The sequence below is a fragment of the Eleutherodactylus coqui genome, chromosome 9, assembly GCF_035609145.1.
Source record: "Eleutherodactylus coqui strain aEleCoq1 chromosome 9, aEleCoq1.hap1, whole genome shotgun sequence".
Taxonomy (NCBI): Eukaryota; Metazoa; Chordata; class Amphibia; order Anura; family Eleutherodactylidae; genus Eleutherodactylus; species Eleutherodactylus coqui.
This window is the reverse complement of record NC_089845.1, coordinates 143,469,296-143,475,846: the sequence shown is the minus strand read 5'-3', so window position 1 is coordinate 143,475,846 and position 6,551 is coordinate 143,469,296.

The following is a 6,551-nucleotide window of genomic DNA, read 5'->3' as shown; positions in this document are numbered from 1 at the left end:
AAGTCTAGGTTTTGCCTTTTAAGTACACAATTTTCTTGAGATCTGTAAAAACAAATGCAGAAAATAAAAAGCTAAAGAAACATGATGCAAAATAAATCATTTCTGCTAAAAATAGTCAAATAGATAGCAACATGATTTATACACAGCAAGCTTTCAAATAATACAAATGATATTACAGCACGGAGTTCCTATGTTTAGCTCTTACCATTTATGTATAAAACTAAGATGAACTTGGCAGGCAGAAAGTTTAGTAAGATTAAAAAGAAAAAAAAAGAAATCACTTCAGTCTTGGTTCTCTTAAAGAAAACACTTGAGACCACAGTCTTACCTTTCAACAGAACGTCAATCTTGCAAAAGTCAACTGCCTAAGCTGTGTAGTAAAGTGTGTAGTCTTGTAAGGAGGATGTATCCTGTCATAAAGTCAGTGAAAGCAAATCTCAGCTTGCTAGGAACTTTTCTGGCTGCAGGATTTTGTAAGTGATAACAGCTTTTTATATGTTGCAGCCTGGACTCTAAAGCCTGAGCCAGTTGCAAGTAAGGCTTTTAGAGGAGGCGTCCACAGCACACTACAACGATTGGGTGGCTTTACATCATGGGGGTGGTAAAAACAATGGCACATCCAAAGATTGTAACAAATTAAAACAGAATGCAAATTACCTGGCCAAGGTCTTTTTTTTCCCTTTGTGGTCCTCTAGTCTGTTGGAGTACAACTTAACAATTTGAATGTTACATGGACAGAGGGCTTCCCTGTAATTAAATATACACAAGCTAAAGCCTGCCAGGTGAAAAAAAAAAAATCCTCAAAGAAAATCTGTCAAAGCACTTTCATTAATGACTGCAATTTTCTTTTTAGACATTTGTCCTTATTCTGTATTACACTTGAGACCTCATTAGAATTACACTGCAACCACTAGGTGGTGCATACATCTGTGTGCATCTCAGGACAGCAACACTTCTTGCAGCGCAGTAGACTTTTCCATTTTTTTTACCCTCCCAACTTGATAAGGATTATGTTGTCTGGCAATTTATGATAGAAGTAAAGATAAAACAAGTACAAGATAAAATTTATGAGATGTTGCAAAATTATGTAACTCCCTATATACATAGACAAAAGTTTTGCAACTTTAACCCTTTCCAATACAATTTGTATCCTGGTTTTTCCTAGGGGGCTTACTCTTTTTCTGCCATTATACAATGGCGCTATCTGCTGGCTAAAGCCAGTACTGCATGAGGTTACACGTTGCATAGGCTCCGACAGCAGATAGGCTGGCAATATACAGTAAGAGAACCCCGACGGGCGTCTTCCATCATCGGAGCTGTACAGTCTTAAATCATAATGTCTTCAGAAGTCAGACAGTGGATTAGAAAGGGTTAAACTAAGGTATAACAAATCGGAAGAGTATGCTGCACATTGATATCCTAAATACATATAAGTATTTCTATATGCCACAAAATATTATTCTTAATGTAATAAAATCGTATGTTGTATTTTGTGTTATAATATCGTTGTAACAGCAGCTGAAAGTTTTGGGAGGCAGGCACAAGTCTGTTGGGGACACTATGTCATCACACCGTCCACACCAGATCATGGGATTATGCCTGCTGATGCATGCACTTTGTCATTTGGTGGTGAACACTAAGGGAACAACATCTTCCTTCTAGTCCAGCACTGATAGGCTGGTTGGGCTGTTTGTCACCCCAGCCAGCCTATCAGCGTTCCAGTTAGGGTTCTTTAGCTGGATGTGAGTTATACAGTTGTGTTCCTAAGTATATTTGTTCTGTGTTTTGATGGAGTGTGGTTACTGTTTCATCAGTTAAAACAAAAAAAGAGTTTGGCACCGTGTTAGCCAGTAGAGCAAAATGTGATTGTTCTCAGTAAGAGAAACCAAGTAGTCTTGTAGATATATCTTTTAATGGCTAACGAAAATGCATGTTATAGTGAGCTTTTGGACCTCTCACACAACAGGACTATAAGATCCCGGGTACATTCACATGTTCCACATCCGATGTTGTATACCTGATCCTGTGCAGTAAATGTCCTGTTGGGTAGCCTTTATGTTGGAGAAACAGAACAAAAATTGAGAGCCAGGATGAGATCTCATCGCCACACAATTAGAGAGGGAAAGACAGAATTACGTGTGGCAAAACCTTTTTCTAGTCAAAGTCAAAGATGCTATAGGATGCTTACAAGATGAAAATGGTGAACTGGTTAAAATGATGTTGAGAAGGCTGAACTTTTAAATTCTTATTTTGTATCTGTTTTCTCTCAGAAAATAGATGGAACATCAACTGATTTTCCCTGTGCTATTTGGGGAATAAAAGAATGCAGGCTGTCTGTAAGCAAAGATATGGTGAGGGAACACTTAGTTAACTTAAATGAATTCAAGTCTCAAGGTGCAGATAAATTACATCCTAAGATACTAAAGGAAGCAGAAAAGGTAATTGCTTGACCACTCGCCACAATTTTTGAAAATTCCTGGAGAACAGGAGAAGTCCCAGAAGATTGGAAAAGGGCAAATGTTGTCCCTATCTTCAAAAAAGGGAAGAAGGTGGATCCAGGAAACTACTGGTCTGTGAGCCTGACTTCTAAGATCTTTGAACTAATTATTAAACATCATGTATGCAAGTACTTGGATGAGAAAGGAGTAATTAACCAGAGCCAGCATGGGTTTGTAACAAACAAGTCATGCCAGACGAATCTAATTTCCTTTTATGATAGTATCACTGACTGGGTTGATCAGGGAAATGCGGTGAATATAGTTTTTCTTGACCTTAGTAAAACATTTCACAAAGTATCTCATACTATATGTACTGAAAAAATGACCAAATATGGGATTGACAAGGCAACTGTTAGGTGGATTCAGAACTAGCTGTGTGATTGTACTCAAAGAGTGGTCATAAATGGCTGCCCATCCAAGTGGAAGAATGTATCAAGTGGGGTACCACAAGACTCTGTCCTAGGCCCTGTGTTGTTCAACATTTTTATAAATCATCTGGAGAAGGGAGTTGATGGGAAACTAATCAAATTTGCTGATGACACAAAGCTAGGAGGGATAGCTAACACTAGGGAAGAGAGAGAGAGTATTCAAAAAGATCTAGAAAAGCTTGCACACTGGGCAGCGACTAACGGAATGGTATTTAACAAGGAGAAATGCAAATTCCTAGATCTGTGCAAGAAAAATGAAAAAAGCACTTACAGAACAGGAGGAATTGAGCTAAGCAGCAGCACATGGGAAAAAGACTTGGGTATACTAATAGATCGTAGACTGAACATGAGTAAACAATGTGATGCAGCAGCCAAAAAGGCAAACACAATTCTGGCATGTATTAAGAGAAGCATAGAGTCTAGATCACGTGAGGTCATTATTCCTCTCTACTCTTCCTTAGTCAGACCTCATCTGGAATACTGTGTCCAGTTCTGGGCACCCCACTTTAAAAAAGACATAGACAAACTGGAGCAAGTTCAGAGAAGAGTTACCAGGATGGTGAGCGGTCTGCAAATCATGTCCTATGAGGAATGGTTAAAGAATCTGGGAATGTTTAGCTTGCAAAAAAGAAGGCTGGGAGGAGACTTAATAGCAGTCTACAAATATCTGAAAGGTTGTCACAGTGCAGAGGGATCAGCCCTATTCTTATTTGTACAAGGAAAGACTAGAAGCAATGGGATGAAACTGAAAGGGAGGAGTCACAAATTAGATATTAGAAAAAACTTTCTGACAGTGAGGGTGTTCAATGAGTGGAACAGGTTACCATGGGAGGTATTGAGTTCTCCTTCAATGGAAGTGCTCAAACAAAGGCTGGACAAATATCTATCTGGCAAATTATGGGACAATCAGACAGTCTAAGGAGCAATAATGGAAGCACATATCAAAACAACTAGGTAACATAAATGCAAAAATAGGCACTCATGGGTAGATGACATGAACACAATAGTGATAGCAGTCAGAGGACATCACAAAATGATAACAGTGATGGTAGACTGATAATGGAGCAGTTGGATGCTAGTGATGGTCATGAGATAATAGAGCAGACAGATGATAGTAGAGCAGATGGGTGATAGTGAGCAGGTAATAACAAAGTGACCCTAAGGGCTCATTTACATGCAAAGATAATCTTTCAAAAGACTCAATGATTGAAAGATTTTGCAATCTATTTGCATAAAGTGTTAATGGCCAGTAATTGCCATTAACACTTCATCATCTTTATTTGCATGTAAATGAGCTTCCAGGAGCTGTTTGCAGAGCCCAGCCCATATGATTAGTCACACACCCAGCTGGACCAGCTGCATTGTTTTTGTCGGGACTGCCAGCAGAATACAATATAATCTGCTGGTTCCCCACGGAGAGCACAGCCTGTGGTCTACTGGAGATAAATGCAGACTGCTTTATCTCCAAGTAGCTGAAAGATAGACTTTAAGTTCACCTTAAAGGGGTTGTCCCGTGAAAGCAAGTGGGGTTATATACTTCTGTATGGCCATATTAATGCACTTTGTAATATACATCGTGCATTAAATATGTGCCATACAGAAGTTATTCACTTACCTTCCCTGCGCTGGCGTCCCCGTCTCCATGGCTCCGTCTAATTTCAGCGTCTAATCTCCTGATTAGACGCGCTTGCGCAGAAGGGTCTTCTCCCATCTCTTCGCTCCGGCACGAGCCGGCATTCTGGCTCCGCCCCCTTGTACGCGTCATCGCGTAGCTCCGCCCTGTCACATGTGCCGATTCCAGCCAATCAGGAGGCTGGAATCGGCACATGTGACGGGGCGGGGCTACGCGATGGCGCGTACAAGGGGGCGGAGCCAGAACGCCACTGCTGCCGGAGCGCATGAAGGCCTCCTGGAAGCGTGATGCACCGTGGGACGGGACAACACAGGCGCCATCTTAGCTGCTGAACTTTATAAGTTATTATTTCATCTCAACAGTAAGTAGGAAGCGGTTTTTAAACGGTTTAAAGGGCTGCTTTATGCCGGGGGGTGACTGGGGGAATGTGCAGATTTAAAATTTTGCGGTTTTGGCTCGGGACAACCCCTTTAAGTTATCGGTCAAGCGAAAAGTGAACGATGCCTGCATTTACATGTAGCAATTATTGCTTAAATTCAGTCGTTTGAATGAATTTTGATCGATAATAGTTACGTGTACATGGACCTAACTCTAGCTTTTTCTACGTCTTCCCCTACTCTGTCCCTAAAACTGACCCTAACACCAGACATCAGTGCCCATGAGTATCCATAGAACTATCACTAATATAAGTCCTATATGAATCATGGCCACTCAAACAATAAGAGGGCACTATGAGCCAGAGACAAGAAAACCAAATGGAGCAGAACTTACCTTAGAAACAACACAAAGAGATACAAACGGGAGAAAAAACAAAACAACAAACTGCTTGGCTAAGAATAAAACACTGGACTGGAAATATTCATCGGAACAAAACTTCACTGACAAGAAATGAAGCTCAACTCAGGACAAGATACTAAAACCATGCTGTATACAGAATACTGGATTTAAACACACACAGTTACATTATGACATTTTGCAAAAGACAGGCATATTTAAACCAATCAGCTATTCCTCTCTGAATGATTCTGTACTGCAGCAATGTGGTCAGCTGACCCACTCTAATGGATCAGCTACGAGACATTTGCATCCCAACCTCCTGAACATCAATCTAGAAGACCGAAGATGACGAAACAGCAGGAGAATTCCTGCTGGTCATAACATAGAGTATGGGAGTATTTCAGAAGGTAACATTTATGGCATATCCAAAGTAAGAGAGAACCAATAAACGATTAAAATAATTGTAATTAATAGTATTTTATAGTTCCTCTAATATCATAGAGTCTTTTCCTACTCACAGCTGTTACAAAGGTCAGATACTGAGTACATAATAAATCAATTAGCAACTTATTAATGAGTTACTATATCTTCATGTCACATTGTATCTGTTCTATCTTATTAACTGTCTTTTCTATAACATTTTATTCAGTCAGTCTTTAAGGACACAAAATGAGAGATATTCAAGGATCCTTTCAGGGTTGTATGTTTATGTACTCCTAGGTTATGCTATTGGGCTTTAAACTGAAAGCAATGAACATTATGATTAGTACCAGTGGCAAAACACTGGACTTGTAGTTGCTCTAGGACAGAGGTCCCCGACCTTTTGTAAGTCTAGAGCCACTTTCAAATAGGTCATGGTGAGCCACAAGAAATATTAAAAGGGGAAAAAGCATACTAAAAATATTAATTTTATCCTAATATTAACTGCCTGGTACCAAAATATAATAATGACAAACTTAAAATAGATAACTTTTATTAATAACCTGTTTAAAATTAGGGCCACATAAATCATATAACAAACACTGACACACGTGGACTGACAACACGAAGTCCCTGAGCCTAGGGAACTTATAGGAGGAGAGCTTTTGGTTTATTTCCTTCTAATAAAAACAAGGACTACCAACAAGGGTCTTATTCACTAAAATAGGATTCATGGGGATTATCATATAGATTTTAGGGCAATTCTCGGCCCTGCTCCTGAAGAACCGCCCCACA